Here is a 22,155-nt window from a genome sequence, read left to right as displayed (position 1 = left end):
GATCTTCTTCATGAGGGAAATAAATTTTTGTTCAACAAATTGTAGTGTTGTAAATGAATGAAGACGTAAAACAAACCTCTTTCCAAAGCTTTATTGAACAAAATTCACAGCTACTAAAGCAAAAGAGAAAGAACTCAGTCTTTTAAAGAAAAAGGAACACTAGCAAAATCACGTGGCAAGAAATTGAATTTGCATATCTTTTTTTTTAATAGTAAGAACAAAACAATTTAAATGAAAATATTTTAAACAGTAAGAACAAAATAATTTAAATGAAAATATAAGATCTCCTTAACAACCTAGATAGCATCCTGTATGAATTCACACCTCCACTTTTCTTCTACACAATCAAAACGGCTGTAATGGTAACTAATCAATGTTGTTTGTGTCTTATCATGAGAATCACACTCCCCCACTCTCTAATTGCATCATATTTCTTGCAGTTTTCTGTGAATCATTGACTAGTGGGTTGGATTATGAGTAAAAAATTTAAAAATACATTAGTCTTTAAGAGAATCAACTCCAAAAAACAAAGTGGTTTTCTATCATTTTTGGTAAAAATTGCTGTAAAGAGCGTGTAGTTCATTATGCTCCATGTTTGTGGCCCGCATATAAGCCAGTTTGATTGCCCTAACTTCACCCAGGACTTGCTTTAGTGTAGAGTTGTCCCTTAGAGCCTTCCTTTTGACTTTAGAGTATGTGCACCCTTGCAAAATTTGGGCTAGGATCTCTCTGTCTTTATTTTCAAAATCGCACGTGGAGGCTAGAGTCCGTAGATGTGCATGGTACGAGTCTAAGCTTTCGTCCGGGTCTTGCATGGCCCATTGAAACTTGAAAATTTCGTATGACGTCTTCTTTTGCAGTATAAAATGATTTGTTAGTGACTTTTTTTATAGTTTCATATTCGCCCGAAACTACAGAGCCATCATCCAAAATGTTGGTTATGACTATGCCCTTTTGTTGGTCTGTGAAGTCATGGAATATATCGAAAACTCCGTCTCCTGCACAGTGGAAAAGTGTCGCTTTCTTTTTTTTATCGTCGTGAATGTCCATAGCAACAAATAAATTCTCAAACCTGTCTATCCATTTTTTCCAACAAATGTCGGTTGTGGTTTTGTCCGCATGTATGCTAAAACTGGGGAAAACTGGTAAACCACCGCTGGCCATTTTTTTTTTTTTTTTGTATTAATTCCGAAAATTATGTAGCGTGAGCTCATCATGAAAAATAATCTCTCATCACCAGATATAATGTTGGGGACTCCCGTCTGGCGGCAATCAAACAGCATGAAAGGAAAACAACGCAGACATAGGTGTTAACAACGGCTCGGTCGCCAGAGAATTGCCGTCCGAGCTTACTTTATTAGAGAGTGAAGGGTAGATAACTCTTAGGGTTATGTCCCTTTATTTGTGGGCATCACAGCGTTGAGACAGCTTCTCTCCAGGATCAAGAAGGTAGCCAAAATATCCCAAAGCACTATGTCAAAAAACTTGTTCTCCAAACTTTTAAAGACCCTCATGACAGAAGAACTAACGAACCAAAAAGATCTTGTGGCAGGAATACTTCCTCTTGATAAGCGTCAAGTTCTGAAATGCTTTCCACATATTCCATCTTATCCATCAGAGTCAATCAGTGAGGTCTTTAGTTTTTAGCTCAAATGACTTCGACATGGAGAAAAATTTGGAACAACCAGCATCAATGCCAAGCAAAAAATCTGGAAATTGCTCCGGCAAAGAGCATTTCTACAAGGCCTGCTCTAATACTAGGGAATAGCAGAGATGCTACTGAAGATGTCCCTTTTGACAGCCTGTCTCCACCCTCCAGGTCCTTCGGGGGTCCAAATGATGCCAGCCCCCAGTCCTCCAGCTACAGATTCAACTCTTTGGATGCTGATACAGATACTGGCACCAGTCATAAAGAGTCAAGTGAAGACAAATGGATACCATCTAAACATGCTAAACCCAAAGACAGAGAACATTTCGATCTTTTTGAAAAATGGCTTGTACCTTGTTAGCGTATGCCACATGTAAAATTTGTGCAGGTTCAATAAAGCTTGTGGTTTATTAATAAATATAAAGTTATAGAGTTTTCTGGTCATTTAGAATATATACTAAAATAAATGTCTGGGTGACTTTGGCGACCTAGAATATCTGTTAACTAAGCATGTACTATTTGACAAAATAATTCAATAACTTGAGTGTTATTTCTTCCGCCCGTCACACCAATAATGTCCTGAGTAAGGTTAACACTTTTGTCCAAACGTCCAACTTCCAAACTTCTGTATACGTAACGCACCTCTCAACTCCCAACGAACTTCTGCTAATTCAACTTATTTCTTCGAAATCTAACTTCAAAATGAACATCCCTCTAAAAAATCAACCCTCTTTTATCTCCAACCATGAGCATCTCATTTGCATATCGGATGGTCACATTGCAGGCATATAAAGAGATAAGGCGGCCATTTTTGTTTCTTTCTTCTTCATTCATTTCATTCCACGACCGACCCGTTGAATTATGCACACGTGCTAATTAGGTAAGTCGCACGTTTCCCTACAGTCCTTTGTTCTACATGCCCACTTCATTTATAATTCAACACCAGCAGAAATTTGGTGTACCTTATTGTTGTGGTGGCACCCACTCATTTACATATGTGGATAATATTACACATAAATAACAAGACTCGGTTAGTCTGAATGTGTGTTAACCAGAAGCCACCGAAGGCCGAGCCGAGAGCAGATATGTTCTCCAGCCAAGACTCTCTTACCTGACAACCATTATGCAAATATACTTTCCCTAATACACTTCTTATTGATCTACCTTTGGTTGTTGAGTCTTCATTTATATTGCTTATACGTTATTTGGTTCAACCTGCAAACATAACACTTATTTAAAAAGATTATAAGCATATTGTGCCTTATTTTGACCAAAGTCCACCCAGATTATGGAACTCATAAATTATTTTTGTGTATTCCCTTTTATACCCTAAGAGAGTCATCCAACTTAAATAAGTCATCATGTAATGACTAATATGCACTCTGTTTGGCTCTTTCCAGCCTCAGTCTGAATTTCACTTGTCGGTTCCAACAGACCAGCATGACACTCCGGTCAGATCTTGTTGACATGCATGCCACACCTGACTCAAGATGATTTCTCCAGCTCCCATTTTGTGCTCTGACAGCTTTTGCTGTTCATAAACAAAACAGTTTTCTGTTATATTCCACAAAAGTTTTCCCTTGACTCATATGAACTGTAAATTGATAATTCTCTGAGATACTCTCCCTTTCTCTCTCTCTATATATATGTATGCATATATATTTGTGTGTATATATATATATATATATATATGTGTTTGTGTGTATATATATATATATATATATATATATATATATATGCATATATGTGGGTGTACATATATATGCATATATATGTGTGTGTGTGTATATATGCATATATGTGTATGTATATATGTGTGTGCGTGTATATATATGTATGTATGTGTGTATATGTATATGCGTGTATAGATGTATGTGCATATATGCGTGTATAGATGTATGTGCATATATGCGTGTATAGATGTATGTGCATATATGTGTGTATATGTATGTGCATACATGTGTGTATATGTATGTGCATACATGTGTGCATATGTATGTGCATACATGTGTGCATATGTATGTGCATACATGTGTGCATATGTATGTGCATACATGTGTGTATATATATGTGCATACATGTGTGTATATATATGTGCATACATGTGTGTATATATATGTGCATACATGTGTGTATATATATGTGCATACATGTGTGTATATATATATGTGTATATTTGTGTGCACATATGTGTGTATATATATGTAAATATATGTGTGCATATATATATGTGCATATATATGTGCATATATATATGTGTATATTTGTGTGCACATATGTGTGTATATATATGCAAATATATGTGTGCATATATATATATATATATATTTATATATATATATGTGTGTGCATATATGTTTGCATGTATATATATATACATATATATATATATATATATGCGCGTGTATACATATGTGCGCATATGTGTGCATATATATGTGTTCATATATATATATATATATATATATATATATATATATATATATGTGTGTATTAGGGTACGTCGATTTTGGAACTACTAAAAGAATAACCCAGGGAATGTTGCAAAATAACACCAGAAATTACCGCGCAAAATATTTTTTTCCAAGACATCATAATTTGCGATTTTAGTCGTAATGTCGGTTACACTGGAAATATGTATCCATAATATTAAAACCAAGATTTAATGAAATAATAATAATAAAATCTATTAAATAATTGATATTTTTAAGTTTATTATTTATTTTCATATTATATTAACTAAAATGACTAAAAACAGATATAAAATGCATGAAAATATGTAGTTTAAAATACAAATGTCGATTTATTAAATGTTTTATTTACTGGATATTTTTTCGTCATTCACCGGTGAAGTATTACTTATTTATGCTATTTATTACTTATTTATGAATTACTCATTGATGTATTCATATTTGTTATTATTATATTATAATATATTTTTTTAAGTATTACTTATTTATGCTATTTATAGGAAATACAGACGAATAGAGGAGCGAGTAAATCGACAGTTATTTAGCATGGCTGGTAAGTTTACATCCGGGCCTATACAAAGGGAGGTAATTGGTTTAGTGCATTACTACATCCCCCCGTCCCCCGTTTAGTTCATTGTGTATATTTGTGTGCGTGTGTGTACGTTTTTTTTTTTTTCTTTTTTTTGTGACAGTTCATGTCATTTGTTTGAAGTGGGGTCAGTCTTTGTATCGTGAGGGAGAGTGTTCTTATAGTTCTTCCAGATTTGGTTTTGAGTGAGCCATACCTGCTTTTGTCCCGTAGGGGTGTGTTGCTGTTGGTTTCATTGGTTTTGTCCTCAGCCTTTGTTTCCTCTGGCTTGGTCATATCATGTGGGATATCAGGTTCAAGTATTTGAAAACATACTTTCTTAGTTGCTGGGAAAGGTATGGCACGCAGGTAGGTGTGGCTGCGACGGAGTCTTGCGTCATTAGGCATTTCGACTATATAACTACTGGGTCCCTCATCATTTTTGAGGATGGTCCTCGAGTGCCATGTGTGATCTGTTCTGTTGAGTATCTGCACATATTGGCCTGGATATAGTGGTGGTAGCGGTCTGGCTCCGTTGTGCTGATCATGTATGATATGTGTGACGACCTTACCTGTAGTTCATCGCAGTGGTCTTGGTTCTGACCGGCTGGGTAGAGTGGTAGGTTTTGGCCTGCCAAACAGCATTTTGGCTGGCGAAGGAAGTTTGCCATCTATTGGTATTGCCCTGGCCTGAAGCAGAGCAAGGTGGATGTCAGTCTTCTCCCTTTTGCACTTCTTTATGATCGACTTGATATGTCTCACATGTCTTTCCACAAAGCCATTGCTTCTGGCATAGTGGGGTGAGCTTGTCACATGTCTTATGCCCCAGGATTTTATGAAGTTTTGGAAGACATGTCCAGAGAACTGGGGGCCATTGTTGGTCATAATTTCGTCCGGGCGACCAAAAAGTGAGGCATAGTATTTGATTTGTTGTTGTCAGGGTTAGGTAGCCGGCTTAAGGTGTCAGCACGGATCACTTCACTGCCCGGTCTATACATGATGTTGTAACTGTACCACTTGATGTTTAGCAGCATGCACTATAACTGGTGTGGCACTGAATGCACTGGCTTGGCACAGATTGTTACCAGTGGTTTATGGTCCGTGATGATGGAAAAGGCTTTTCCGTGAAGGTATGTATGGTACTGTTGAATACCATGCCAACATTTCCCATTCAATGTTGCTGTACAATGTTCGGGCATCGGTAAGCGTCTTTGATCCAAATGGAATCGGTTTGCCATTCTGGATCAGGGCTACTCTCAGGCCCTTCTGCGAAGTGTCTACCTCAAGCATTATAGGCTTGGCCTGGTCATAGTACGACAGGCATTTGTCCTGGGAGATCATACCTTTAAGCTGGTCATAGCACCTTTGGTGTCCAAGGTCCCAAACCCATGGTGCTTGGGATTTAAGAAGACAGCGTAGTGGGTGTGCCTTCTCAGCATAGTTAGGAATATATGGGGACAGGTTGTTCAACATACCCAAGAAGCGTTGCAATTCCCCTTGTTTTATGTGTTTGGCATTTTCTTTATATCACGTATTTTGTCCGAGTCTGGCTTTATTTCATTAGGGGTGTAAACGTTCTCACAAAAAGATATGGTTGGCTGTTTTATAAAGTATTTCTGGCTGTTAAAAACGAGATCCGTTTCGACTGCTTGAGTCATGAGTTTGCGTAGATTGATGTTGTGGTCTTCATCGTTCTGGCCAAATACTGCCACATCATCAGCAATACTGACCACACCATCTAGGCCTTCTAGGATTTGGTCCATTTTTGCTTGGAAACTATCCTGGGAGGCGTGAAGGCCAAATGATAAGCGTTTCCAGCATACCCGCCCGAAAGGTGTCCTGCAGGTTGTCAAGAGCTGTGACTCTTCATCCAGGTGTATCGACCAGAATCCAGTCTTGGCATCGTGTTTGCTGAATACTTTGGCTTTGGAAAAGCTGGGTTCAGTTCCTCCACGGTGGGTATTTTGTGTGGGCACTTCTTGAAACTTGCGTTAAGCTTCTGTGGATCCATGCATATTCGGAGCGACCCATCTTTCTGTGTGCTGTACACGAGGCTGGAGCACCAATCTGTGTGTTCTTCCACCTTCATGAGCACATCTTCCTCAATGAGCCTATCGATTTCCTCCTTTATTTTATCCTTGAGGTGGATGTGTTAAAGAGCATCTCTCCTCTCTCTCTCTCTCTCTGGCTATTAGTATTATGGGGTGGCTCCCAGGTTGGGAAATCGTAATAGTGCGTAGGACTCCCTGGCTGTGGTACATAGCAGTTTTAGTTACGTCGGTCGTCCGTAGGTTCACTTGTTTACTAAGCGGTTGTGATGACAACGAGTTAAGACTAGTGAGTTATCTCACCTTAGACTGGCACTTTTTCCTTATCTTGCCTCTCGTCAATTGTCAAAAATGTCATAACAACGTTGAACCTGAAAACAAAGCGGTTGACGACTTAGAACGATCAGCTGTAACTTAAAAATATGCATTAAAAGACGTAAGTCACAATTGTGTTTGTTTTTGTATAAAATTATATTTTACAATATAGTTACAATTAAAAACAGATCGTCTTTTTTCTTTTGGTGGTTCTGAAGTTCACAGCGATAGTAAGTTTTCTCACAGTGCTCTGAGGAGGGAAAATGACGCTTCAACGATCCGGTCTTCAGCAACACATGCTGTTCCGTGTTTCTTCTCTCTCTGCTCTGCTCTCTGCTGATTCACCGTTTTTATTGGCATTTTGTCGCTTTGTTTTTTCTATCCACGCGTCCTGTCAATCGGTTGATAGATAATAGAACATGCGTTCTTAAGTCACGTTTTGACCTCAGAAGATCATTCGATTTCATCTTCAACCGAGCGACACGTGAATTACCCACTCATGCCAATATCTGTACTTCCAGAGCTTACGAGGAATGTCACGTTTCTTTGTTTTGTAAACAAAAAAAATCGTCGTCCGATTTCTCTGTTTATGACGTAAGCCCTTTCTCTTTCAACTGGTAGACAATCGATTATTCGATGCCCACTCTTTTAAATCTTTTATTAAAGTTTTTTCTTTTCAGTTATGTATGATGGTTCCAGCCATTCATTACATAACAGGATGCTGCATTTCTGTGGAGAGTCAATGCAAGGCTCTGCACCTTCCTTCAGTAGGAATTTGGCAGTCCCACTAAAATTTCCTATCCTGTCAAACTGATTTGGGAAATCGGACATCAGTTGGGTGATGGACATGATGGGTGCAGCTGGGCATCTTTTCTTTGACCATTTCTAAATTAATAGCAAAGAACATTGTGACAGTAGGAACTCTTCAATTGTAAGAGTTCTCTCCCCTTGTACAGATTCTCTATGCTGGAGAGTTCATAGATGGCTGATGAATAAAGACGTGTAAAAATACATCTCGTGTCTAGTTCTCATTTACTACTAACAACCAAGTTCGTATTACATGGTGTGGCAGCGAGCGGAGAACGAAACCAGACAGACGATAAGTCACAGACGGAAACAACGGTAACTGATAACCGCACAGAGTGAGTACTTGACGAAAAAAACAAAACAACTTTTTCCTTATTTTGAAAAAAAATATATTGGAAGCGGAAAAAAAAAAAAAAAAAAAAGATGGCGTCTTCCAATATCACGTTACCGACACTGGACTGGTCTAACGAGAATAAGCACGAGGCATATAGCGAATGGGTTGAATGGGTCTTCTTATTTCATTATCAACAAAGTTGAAGAAAACGTGAATACAATTATATTTTGCTCAGTACCGGGCCAAAAGGTCGCGAGCTTTTAAAAATCGCTCAACTTTCGAATAAAAAAAGAAGGAAAATTCTGACAACATATTTTCAATATTCGAGACCCACATGATACAAAAACCAAATAAATGGGTCGAGAGGTTGGAATTTTCTTCAATGGGACAAAACGAAGACAACATAGACGACTACCTAGTCAAACTTAAAACAAAAGCGGACAGATGCGATTTCGGGAACAACAAAGACGAACACATTTTGGAACAAATTATAAAAGGGCTTACGAGCGCTGACGAAAGGCGTAATTTAATAGCCAAAACTGAATTAACCCTCAAATCAGCCATAGACAGTATTAGGGCGTATGAGATAACTACAAAAGATAATTCTCGATACAAAGTCGCCAACGAGAGGAAAAATGAGATATACCACGCGTTATCTACAAAAAAAAAAAAAAAAAAAAAAAAACATGCACAAGAAGATGCGGCAGACATCACAAAAATAGAAAAGAAAACTGCTCTGCCTTCAACAAAACGTGTAGAAGCTTACACCACTTCGAACAATACTGCCTAACGAACCTACAAGGTCGGAAAAACTCAAAAGAGGCACAGAACTAACTGCAGCGGAACGAGACAGGGTAGCGAACCAAACAGATACAAAAAACACTTTTACCAAAAAAAAAAAAGAAATAAACTCAACATCGAAAGAAAACGAAGATGATGAATCGTAAGAAAATACCGAATTATTTTTATATACTATTGGTGCAGAAAATGATAACCGAGATGAGATATTCGTGAATATTGACTGCGAGGACGCAGGAAATAAAAAACACAAATTAAGGATGAAAGTCGACACAGGCGCAAACGGATATTTAAAAGAATGTACGAAAATAAATATGGCGGCCGAACATTAAATAAACTTTAAAAAAATGGTCAAAGGGAGATAACTCCTGAATATCGAAAACAAGAGTTAACTACCTTCTGGGCTGCGAACGGAACAAAAATTATCCACCATGGATCGATCATCCTAAAAATAAAACATAAAAACTCGGCGACGATAAGAGCAAAGTTTTTCATATGTGACGGTGACACCACAATATTAGGTCTTAGGCCAAGCATCCAACTAGGTCTAGTAACCGTCAACTGCAGCATTGTTGAGTGGTGCATTTTAGTGAAATGGAGACAAAAATGAACAGGAATTCAAAGGAGGAAAATATGAGGAGAAGTGAGAACTCTTTATTAAAAAGGGGAAGAACAAAAAAGGGTTATGGGATATGTACAGGGAAAAGAGAGGTAATAGGGATACAAGAGTTATCGGACTTTCAACACCCCCGCTTGCTCTTAGAGTGTGAGCGTATTTTTTATTTATTTATTTATTTTTTTTTTTTGACTGTTTATAAAAAAAGAATATGCGTATATATAAGAGCATCAATCATCATATCGGCAAAAAGACGAATTTAAAGTCCGAATAAAAGTGGTTTGAATTTTTCTAGTTTTGCTCGGGTTGGGGGTTTGGTCATGATGTCTGCGAGCATGTCTGTTGTGGGGCAATAGATAATTTTTATATTGCCATTGTTCAAAACGTCCCTGATGAAATGATATTTTATGTCTATGTGTTTGCATCTTTGTCGCTGCACTGGGTCTCTAGAAAGTGCTATAGCACTTTGACTGTCGTCGAATATTTTAATGGATGTGTATTCCTTATACCAGTCCATTTCTTTTAGTAATTGTGTGAGGTACATACCTTCTTGGGTTGTGTTTGCTAATGCCACATATTCGGCTTCGCATGTGGATAACGCTACCGTGGGTTGTCTTTTTGACTTCCAGGAAATGGGTGGACCGCCTTTTGTTAAGCTGAAACAGTATCCAGATATACTGTGTCTGTCGTATTGGTTTGATGCTCAATCGGCATCGCTGTATGCGAATAACTGGAGTTGATCGTTTGATTTTGTATAGCATAGTACCTTTTATGTACCTCAGTACATGTTTGGCTGCCGTCCAGTGCTACTCATGCGGTTTTGATAAGTGTTGGGACAACTTGCTGACGATTTTGGGTTTTTTTTAATGAAACCTTAGTCCTTGCTCCTTTAATTGAAAAAAAAAATTAGGGCTTGAATTACATTTTTCGAGGAGTTATAAGCTTGGAAAGATGGGGTAGAATTATTCACTATTTTCACGAAATTTCTGACACACCTACCTCACTGATTCACAGATTCCAAGGGATAGGGAAATTCCCAGGTGTCCAAAAAGTACATCTCATTGAAGATGCAATACCGGTAGTATAACCGCCAAGAAAATTCCCAGTGCACCTCAGAGATGAACTAAAACAAGAATTAAACAAAATGGAACACATGGGTGTAATAAAAAAAGTTACAGAGCCCACAGAATGGGTCAACGCCATCGCATGCAGCAGAAAAAAAAAATGGAAACCTGCAGATTTGTCTAGACCCCAAGCCGCTAAATAAATACATAAGGACACACCATAAAATGCCAACACTGGAAGAAATCTCACACAAATTGGCAGGTGCAAAACACTTTTCAAAACTGGATGCAAAACATGGCTACTGGGCAATACAACTTGAAGAGGAATCAAGCCTACTCACCTGTTTCAACACTCCGTTTGGGAGATACCGATATTTGAGATGTCCGTTTGGCTTAAAGATGTCAAACAAAAAATGAACCAAATATTGGAATCATGCCAAGGAGCCATTGGTATATCAGATGATATGTGTGTATGGCAAAACAATACAGGAACATGATCAAGATCTGTTAGAGACAATGCCCGAAAATATGGCCTAGTCTTCAACAAAGAGAAATGCACCATCAGGCAAAATCAAATAAAATTTTATGGTCTCATCTGGGACGAGAATGGATCTCACCCAGACCCCGACAAATGCGATAAAATAAAATCAAAATCAGCACCAACTAACAGGGAAGAACTCCAACAATCCTTAGGTATGATACAATACCTAAGCCCTTTTATACCAGATCTCAGCACTAAAACAGCGCGACTGAGGTCATTACTCAAAAAGGATGCAAAGTATCAGTGGAACGAGACACACGACAAGACGTTCGAAACGATAAAAGACCACATCCATGAAAAACTTTGCTTAGCATACTTTTATCCCAATGCAGACACAACTATCCAAGTGGACTCAAGCATGATAGGACTGGGTGCAACACTCATTAACAACAACAAAGTTGTTGCTGTGGGAACATGATGACAATTAGCAACGAACCGAATGTTAACGCATCCACCATGAGAGGAAAAATGAAAAATCGTGTTTTGCACATGGCTCTACGCATCACTTCCACTTGGGAAGAAAAAAATATGATAACCACAAAATAATTATCGACCAATGGCAGAGCTCCACGCCTAAAATAAACATCTCAAATATCACAGTCGCTGGGAGCCGGTTTGCCACTATAAAATGAGGGGACCAAAAAAGAGGGAGGAGATTCGCCCTGCTGCGTCAGTGAATGCACGGACGGATTCTCCCACCCGACCTAAAGAGATGAAGAAGAAAAAGAAATAAGGCACCAGTGAACTGAAGCTGACTACACTCTAATGTTATGGGCCAAACGCCTTCAATTCTAAACAATGTCTAATTCACACAAACCAAAGAAGAGAGGAGGAAAAGGAAGACGAAGACGCTGGGCTGCTAGCTGCTGATAAAAAAGTCACTCGCTTTCCAGTTACAAGCCAGGACATGCATCACCGACAGCAGGATGACCGGCCTACCCTAACCCTCTCCATCGTCCAAAAGATAAGTTACATTTTACGAACATTCATTCCTTGTCAATTCATACATACCTACAAACATTTTACGAACATTCATCTCCTTTGTTAAATCAGATTCCATCCTACAAACACTTTGCCTCTCCTAATATAAGTAGTAGTGGTAGTAAATAAAGTCGATTCTCAACCTTCAATATTCGTCTGTCTTTAATTATATGGAGTCAGAATCTACACACTTCCAACGTTATTCATTTCATGTATTCTTGGTTGTGGCCTCTATGGCATCCTTTCCTACCCCTAATCTTTTTCATAAAAAATGAGGCCATATTGCCTTCGCGAGCAAGACTCTGACCGAAACAGAATCACGTTATGCAAACATAGAACGCAAACTACTAGCTGTAATATTCGGATGTGAGAGATTCCACACATACATATACGGAAAAAAATAATAGTGGAAACGGACCACAAGCCACTAGAAAATATTCAGAATAAAAATATAGTGCAGGCACCCCCACGGCTACAAAGAATGTTATTAAGATTGCAACCGTACGATGCACAAATAACATACAAACCAGGAAAAGAAATGTGTATCCCAGACTACTTGTCAAGAAATCAACCAACCATAGGTAAGGAAATCGAAAAGGAAATCTAGCGTTATAATCAGGATTTGGTTCTGGGATTCAGGAAGGAGTGAGTCACTCTCTCGACAACAGCACGTTTCTGCCCTCTTCTTTTCCCATCGACCACACCTGGTCTCTCGCCACCAATGTCATACCGCACAATCCGAACGTCAGCAATACAAAATTCTTTTCAAGAGATGTTCACGACTCTTTTCTCTCTGCTGCCCCAGGGAATTTTTCCCTGCTTTTATATCCTCCTACCTAGAAAAAAAAAGGAAGAGACAGGAAAATAATAATAGCTTCTCCCATCATGCTCTGCCTTCCCAAGATGCCCTTTGCGTATACAAATGCGCTGGCCATCCTTTCCTTCTTCTTTCCCAAAGAGCGATGCAGATACGCCCGGTACGTTTCTTTTTTTAATTTTTTTCTTTTCTAACCATATACCCCACATGTCTCCCTGATCTTTGAGATCAATAAGACACTTCATAATCCTTCATCCAAGCAGGCCTCCTCCTCTAACGTTGAGGCCTCTGGGGGACAACTTCTTTGAGTTGACATTTTCAGGTTCACTACAGACATTCTCGTCCAGTTGTAAAGAACCACAATATGGGGCTAAGTAAAATTGGGGTGCATTGTTAGCTTCTTGGTGGATATCGGCTTCCTCCTCTTCACTGCCATCACTGCACACCGGCAGGGTTACATGACGCAGGTCTAGGATATGCCGGGAACGCCATTCAATATTACATTGTTCTTTGACTGCATTCCCGTTACGATCCTCCTTCCCCAGCGAGGGGTATATTTTGCATTGAGGGGGGGGGCTTTACCCACACCTCCTCACCCACTTTAATGGTAGCTTCTTCACCTTCAATTCTTACCGTTTTGTTGCATGGATGCCGCCACTTATATGCAAAGATGGCTCTATGAGGCACAGTTGTCTCATCTTGTCTGGTTTTCGGTGAGATGTCGTACCAAAACACCGTCTCCATGGGTGAAATGTTGCTTTTTTCTGCAGCAGCTTTGATGGTGCGATGATTCCTCTCCACTAACTCATAGCTACCCGGGTGATACGCTGCCCTAAAAAATTGCCTTACTCCCCACCTATCACACACCTCTTTAAACGCTTCTGATCGGAAAGCGGGGCCATTGTCCATTAACAGTTCCTCAACCAGCCCTCTTTCCAAAAATATTTCTTCGATGACCCCTCCGATCGCCCATGATGCTTCTGCCCTGAGCTCTCTCCATATGGCAAACTTCCCCGGTCCACAGTAAACCATCGACAGATACAGCTTATGGCGATAATGGCTCACATCAATGGCCAATCACTTCCAGTCCTCTGCAATGTGTAACTCTCCTGCTTCATGTCTGGATGGTCCGGGGTCTATCGATTGGCACTCTGACAGTGCTCCACTACCTCCCTGACCTCCTTCTCGATGGTTTCCGGGTAAACCTCTCTTGCCAGGAATAACGTCCGTTCTCAACCAAAGTGGTGCATTTCGTGTAACTTTTTAACTTCCTTTCCTGCACAGCATACTGGGGAAACCTCCTTTCTCTCTTGCAGCCAGGCCTTCTTTACCCATGTCTACAAATCCGCCTTATTCTTTTCTGATGGGATCAGCACTACAGATACCTTCAACTGGAATTCTGCTATCAAATCTGCAAGTGCTCCAAGCCTGCATTTGATCAGCATTTCTGCAGCACCTCTGGTCCTAACTCTCTTATCGCCAGTCACTGCTGACCTGATCCATGAAACTACTGTTGCCGAATCGGATTTGATTCCAATCGTTTTCAATCCCCACTTCAGGGCCAGATTGATTCCTTTCATAGCGGCCTCCAGTTCAGCTACGTTCATATGGCAATAATCGTTTTTCTTCCTTAACCACGCCGCATCTTCCACAGTTACGCCTCCCATCTCTAATACGGCGCCCAATGCCAGACTGCTGGCATCACACCAAATCACCCCCACGTCTCCGCCGCTGACGTACCATTCCCCCTTTACTGGGTCTTCTTTCATCACTCTCACAATGATTTCCTGTAGCATGTTCGTGACCTCCTTCGTCACACGGCCCTCCCAGCCATCAGTGCCCGTTTGTCATTTAATAAAGCTGCACACTATCCTGAGCCAACCGGCGATTGAATAATGTCTCACCAGTCTCCCGCAGACCGAGAAGAGTTCTCATTTTTTTCAGGTCGGTTCCAATTTCGGGTATTGCATTCCCTCATCTAAAGACAAGACTTCCTTTGCCATCTCGGCATAGTTTCAACCCCAATGCCGCTCCTCCATCTAGGGATTCCGCCAGTTTTGCAGTCAACCCATACCTCGCGACATGGCCAAGGTGAGAGGCCATGTCGCTGTCACCTCTGCTTCCTCCATGAGAATGTCGTCAATGTATGAACTAGTGGCCTTGTCCACTGTACAGTCTTTACTCAGTACCGTCTTCAGCACGGCAGTCATAATTTTTGGGGCTGAGCTCGTCAGGCAATACAACTTCCCCTTGTACCGGACCAATTGATGTTTCCAGAGTTTTTCATCTACATGGATCTGGAGATAAGCCGACTTCAGGTGGACAATCTTAGTGGCCTGCTTCATTTTCCTCCACTTCCTCCTCACCTCTTCGCATACATCAATCCCCTTTCCAGTGTGGTAGGCTATGTATCTGTTTAATTCTCTGAAATCCAGTACCGATCTAACTTTATTCTTTGTGGGTTGAACAACCGCCAGTAATGGTAGCACTCTTTTTTCTTCCCCTGTCCACGGTTTCAGAATTCCCTCCTCTATCCATCTCTCCACTTCTTCCTCGAATCCTTTTCTTATTTCTCCTTGCAGTGTTTTCTCGTAGCAGCTTACTTTGTTTCGTAGTTCCTGAGGCCCGGAGATACATTTCCATTCCACCGTCCACCTCTCACCATCGAACCTCGCCAGGAAATCCTCATCCTCGATGCAGCAAGCTTCTGGTTTTTGTGTTCTGATATTTCTGTCACCTTCCGATCCTGCCATTCCTACTTTGCTGAGGTGTCCAAAAGTTACTTGCCCCCTCTCAACGTAGCCCTCCCCCCAGTTGGTTGATCGCACTTACACCTAAAACCACAGCAAGATCATCAACCAGACGATCCAACACCAGAGCTCATAGTCCAATAGGCACACCTTGCACCAGTACTTCCGCTGTTGTCTCTCCCAGGCATTTCACCTCCCTGTTCTGGAGAGGAATGTTCAAGGACATAGATCTAGTAAGGACGTGTGAGATCTGCAGAGAACATCAAAAGGAAACTATGATCATCAAGGAACATGCAATGCGACCATTCCAGTACGTTGCCGCAGATATTTTTGACTTTAACAATCAAAAGTTACTACTGATCGCTGATCAATATAGCAAGATGCCCTTCGTCAAAACGCTGAAAAGCATGACAAACCTAAATTGCATAGAATACTTCAAAGCAATATTCGCTGTTCATGGCATACCTGAAAGGCTATACAGACAATGCAAGATATTTTGTCTCTAACGAGTTCCACAATTTCGCCACAGAGTGGGAATTCATTCACATCACATCAAGCCCAGGTACCCACAATCAAACGGGTTCATAGAACGAATGGTCCAAACTGTAAAAAGAACATTCACAAACGCCAACAATCTAAAATGGATTGTCAAATGGCCCTTCTATGCCTCAGATCAACCCCACTTGACAACCACCTGCCATCCCCGGCAGAAATCCTATACAATAGGAAAATAAGAACAAAACTTCCAACTTTGTTAAGCGCAGACAACCCAAGAGATGATGAGATCAGACAACAATTGTGTTCAAGAAGCAAAAAACAGCAATAAATGTGCAAAAGATCTCCCAGAACTAATTTTTGGAAGCAAAGTGGCAGTCCTACAGGAAGATGACACCTGGGAACCGGCGACAGTGGTCGACAAATGCACTGAACCACGCAGTTACATCGTCAAGATGCAAGGGGACGGAAGATTGCTGAGGCGCAACAGATGACATCTGCAAGAAATATATAATCCTCAAAAACGAACTGTTATAAACGCACCCATTCAAAACACTAGTTGGGATGATACAACACAAATGCCCCAACAAAGCCCTGACTCACTAGAAGCACATACTCCGTCCAATATCAACGACAGAGACACGCCACATGACAAGCAAGGACAACCAGTGGAGGCAAACCAACGGTCAGACATACCAACCCGAAACCAACCCATAAGAACAAAGCGACCCCCCCCCCACAAATACAAGGACTTTATAATGTACAAATAAATTAGCCCCATTAGCCTCCTCCCGCTTTTCGCCAAAATATTTGAGTCCTTAGTTAATCAAGCCCTAGTCCAGCACCTAACAGCTGCTAAACTCCTGACTGACAAACAATATGGATTCAGGCAAGCTCGTTCAACAGCAGATATCTTAACTGTAGTTTCTGAACGTATATACCATTCATTGGATAAAACAGGGGAGGGTAGAGCGATGGCCCTTGATATATCTAAGGCTTTTGACAGGGTATGGCACGATGGTCTTCTAAGGAAAATTAGATCATATGGAATCACTGGAAGAATTCATAATGTAATTAAATCCTTCTTAATAATAGAAAAATCAAAGTTGTCCTCGACGGTTGTACATCCAAACAATATGACATAAATGCGGGAGTACCTCAGGGGTCTATCCTTGGACCTCTATTATTCCTGATATACATAAACGACCTCCCTGATAAAATTGTTTCGGAGATGGGTATATTTGCCGATGACACCACTCTCTATAACAGATATGAGGGGAAAACAAATGAACACATATCCAAGGAAATGGCAGAAACACTAGAGGATGACCTCCAATCCGTAGTGGAATGGGGACAAAAATGGTTAGTCACATTCAATGCTGCTAAGACTAAGCTTGTTGCCTTCAATAACTACAAGAAACCTTCTCTACCACCAATAGCAATAGCCAAGAACACATTGCCTGAAAGTACTTCTTTTAAACTCTTCGGCCTAACGTTTACAGGGAATATGAACTGGAATAGATACATTGAGAGCATTGCCAAGGCTGCTGCAAGGAAGGTTGGCTCCCTCTACCGTGCTAGAAAACTACTTACGCCTGACAGTATCCTATACGTCTATAAGGCAACCATTCGCCCATGTATAGAGTACTGTTGTCACATCTGGGCTAGTGCATCTGCTGATTGTCTCTCGCTCCTGGACAGGGTTCAAAAGAGAGTCACCAATCTGATAGGTCCTGAACTGTCATCTAGGCTTCAGCCTCTGTCCCATCGACGAGATGTTGCATCCCTCTGCCTGTTCTACAAATACTTTAATGGTGAATGCTCTGACGAACTGCAAACACTTGTACCTCCCCGATGTAACTACCCCCGACAAACCCGACAAGCTACTAAGTCTCATCCCTTTACAGTAGAGATCCCTAGGTGCAAGAAAGCCTTTTACTCCAATAGTTTCTTCCCCAGAACGGCGGGTCTTTGGAAAATCCCTTCCGGGATTCTGCTTTCCCAACTGCAATGAAATGCAGAAGTTCAAGTGTAATGTTAACAGACATCTTTCTACTCATCTCCCTTCATTATTACCCCACTAATTAAGTCCCTGATAGTAGCCCCCTGCTTCAAAGTGGCACTGTGCCTTGTTTGGGGTAACAATTGAATAAAAAAAATAAATAAATAAAAGACACCTATCTGAGAGGAGGGATGTGATAGTAGGAACAGTTGGGTGATGGACATGATGGGTGCAGCTGGGCATCTTTTCTTTGACCATTTCTAAATTAATAGCAAAGAACATTGTGACAGTAGGAACTCTTCAATTGTAAGAGTTCTCTCCCCTTGTACAGATTCTCTATGCTGGAGAGTTCATAGATGGCTGATGAATAAAGACGTGTAAAAATACATCTCGTGTCTAGTTCTCATTTACTACTAACAACCAAGTTCGTATTACAGACATGATAAATATTTGGAAAGCTGTCAACTCTCGTTTGCCTTTGTTAAATGAAATTAGCAATTCTATGCTTTCAGAAGGCAAAGCAAATAAATAGGAATCGTTTACCTGCTGCGTGCTGTGCAAACGACATTCTGGAAGGAAAATTGGATACATTGTTTGATATCTCATCATGTTCATGCAACCTGCCAGTTTTAAGTTGTGACAATATCAATGTCAAATGCAAGAAAGAAAATTGCCAGACTAAGCACATCATCTGCATTGTCCTTTGAAATAGAAAGTAAGTTATTTTCTATTTTTCTCTTCCCTGCAACCTCTCTCCCACAGAAGAGACGTTGCGAGCCTTTGTTTGTTTTATCATTATGTCCATGGCAAGTGCTCGTCCGAGTTCCAATCTCTGATCCCCCCTCGCCAATATTTCATGAAAAACACCCGTCTAGCTGAAACCACTGTCAATAATTTTCTCCACTCTTTATCTGTGCCTAAATCAAAACGTAGATTCTATGAACAAAGCTTCATTCTTAGAACTGCAGGACTATGGAACTGTTTGCCTGTTTCCCACCTGACTACAACTTGGATGTCTTCAAGTCCAACATAAACAAATTCCTGATAAACCGCCGCCTTCAGTAAGACACTTTATCAAATCTCCATTACTAACAATTACTACGATATTATCCCATCGATTACTGTACACGCAATAATCCTTATCCCCGAGTGGCTTGTGGGCCTTAGTAAGTGGTGACTACCATGTAAAAAAAAATTATTTTGGAATTTATTGTGAAAGGGACAACTTTATATCTAAATTATGTAAATTTTAAAAAAATGGATTTCCACAGTAAAATTAAATATTCAAAGCCATTTTCCTATTTCATTTTATATGCAAAATAATTTTTAATTTAATAATCTGTTAAACTGCATTTTTAATATTAGTAATTTTCTTTTTAATCTGATATTCCAGGTTCCTATAGAAGACGGGAATATTTGAAAGACCAGAGAGGTAAAATAAGGCCTAAGGGCACATTCCAACTTGGTCCAGCAGATAAAAATTGCAATAAAAAAAATGTAAAAGAAAAGGAGAAAATTAACCAAACAAAAAACATCACCAAAAGCATCAACATCACATATTCAGGATAATGTTTCTTCCTATACTTCTCCAACCTACTCATCTTCTCCAAGTGATGAAGCAGAAGATTACAAACAACCAGATAGTCCTCTCCAAGTGCCTTATAACCTAACAAAAATTCCAACATATGATCTTGAAGTCAGGGGTGATATATCCTCTAATCTTGGAGTCGGTCTTGCAAACGCCTTGCTCTTGGATCTAAGGGCTATGCGCCTTTTTATTCCTAATATAGACATAAAGAATATCGATATGGATAAATGTAAAATTGATAGAGCAAAAACAACCCCATATCAAAATCACAATAAAAATATGGAGAATCTTCTTTGTATAGGAGTAAATGGGAGGACAGACAAAGGCACACTGATCTGCAAGGAATCAGTGGATGAAAATGGAATTAAAATTCTCAAAAAAAAAAAAAAAAAAAAGGATCTCAACGCCACCTAACAATTACAAAGGAAATACCAAATGAAAGTATATATTTGACTCACAGGGTTCTTCCTGATACTGGAACAACTGATACTGTTCTTGCAGAGCAAGTGGCTGATGTTTTAGAGAAACTTAAAAGTTTGACATTATTAAGGCTGTCTTTGTTGACAACACGAATGTAAATGCAGGTTGTGAAAGTGGATTCGTTACAACTTTAAAAAATAAAATAAAAAGAAATCTTCACACTATTGGTTGCTCCTAACACCAAAATGAATTACCATTTAGGGCTTCATTCAAACATTCAGATGGTACCACAAAAAGCCCCACCACATTTAGTGGCCCATTGGGTAAATCATGTGCAAATGATTGTCATAATTTGCCACAAATATCATTTACAGCTGTTGAGAATCCCTTGCAAATTTATTTTGACATGGAAGATATAGATAGCCTTAGTCATGACCAAAGACTGCTCTATGAATATACAGTTGGTATTTCTAGAGGTAAGGTGGATCCTAGATTTGCCTCATGGAAAATTGGTCCATTAAACCAGGTAAGATGGTTAACTTTCGCCATTAAGCTCATGTGCCTATGGAACAGGGAGCATATCCACAGAATCTTTTAACCAAACTACATTTGATCAATTTTATTGTAAAGGTATATGCTATTTGTTGGTTTGATATAAAAAAAGTAACAAGTTCCATCACTAACAAATATATATTTACAATATGATTGACAGGATATGACAGCAATCATTTGAAGTTCAAAAGATTACACTAAAATATTCAGTATAATGCCTTTGCATTATTTCCAGAGAATGTTTTCTTTTCAATGCTGAAATCTGAAGTGAGAGAAAAGGGTATAAAAAGAATTTTGACCATTAAGTAAGTTCATATTTCTTCATACAAAACTGGTTGAATTACATGCCAATTTATTGAAACATTTTAAAGATTACATCTAATTTCACCAAATCTTATTAAAGCAGTACAGATTGCATTTAAAAATTCAACCCCAATTATTTTTTATATTATTTCAGAAGAGGGAAGCCAGCTAAGAAAAGACTTAAAAAGATTCCAATGATCAACTACAAAGTTCAACACTGGACCAATTTAATAGATTTATCAGTAAATAGAGTCTGTGAGCTGCCACTGACACTAGACTTTTCTGACAATGAATTAAAGAATTCATTGTTAACTGGTAAAAAGTTTGACTTATAGGATTTCCTTTTCCATTCCCAAGGTGTGGAATGGGCAGTTTAGTTAGTAACAGAGGCTTCTCAGTCAGTGTATGGCTTTGAATTAAGGCACCAGCATATACTTGCAAAAATGGGTTCCAACAATTGAGATCAGCGTTTTCATCCAAGGATTCTTATATGAAACTATTTGATTCCATTTATTAAATATTATAAAAAAATTATTTGTTTTTAATATTTGTTTGTTTGTTGTATTTTAATTCATATCAGGGGAAAAATTTGTCATTATATTCAACTATTACTGTTTGAATTATAGCATTTCAAAGTCGACAAAGGTAGGATGGGGTGGGATTGAGGTTCAATTTTCAATTTGAAGTTTTGTTATAATTTCTTTATTATATTAACAAATAAAGTAAGATTTCCTGATTTAAATACTGAAATTGTTTGGTTTTTACTGCATTATTTAAGCCAAATCAGGAAAAATCGAGGACTTTTCGGTCTGTGTTGATTTAAAATCTTTAACGCCAAATTAGCAAAAAACCTATTAAATGTTATGTTAGTTAGGAATTTTAACTGACAATTAATTTTTAGATAAACCAGATACCACTAGGTGATTTTTATTATTTGGTTACATGGATAGTGACTTAATGAGATAGAAAAAGGGTTTAGATCTACCCATTAGTTTTTAGGTGAGAGTCAGAATTTGAGAGAGACAGTCGTTTGAAAC

The sequence above is a fragment of the Euprymna scolopes genome, chromosome 8 (assembly GCF_053919585.1).
Source record: "Euprymna scolopes isolate OS-2025 chromosome 8, ASM5391958v1, whole genome shotgun sequence".
In the NCBI taxonomy this organism is placed as follows: domain Eukaryota; kingdom Metazoa; phylum Mollusca; class Cephalopoda; order Sepiida; family Sepiolidae; genus Euprymna; species Euprymna scolopes.
Note: the sequence above shows the minus strand (reverse complement) of the source record.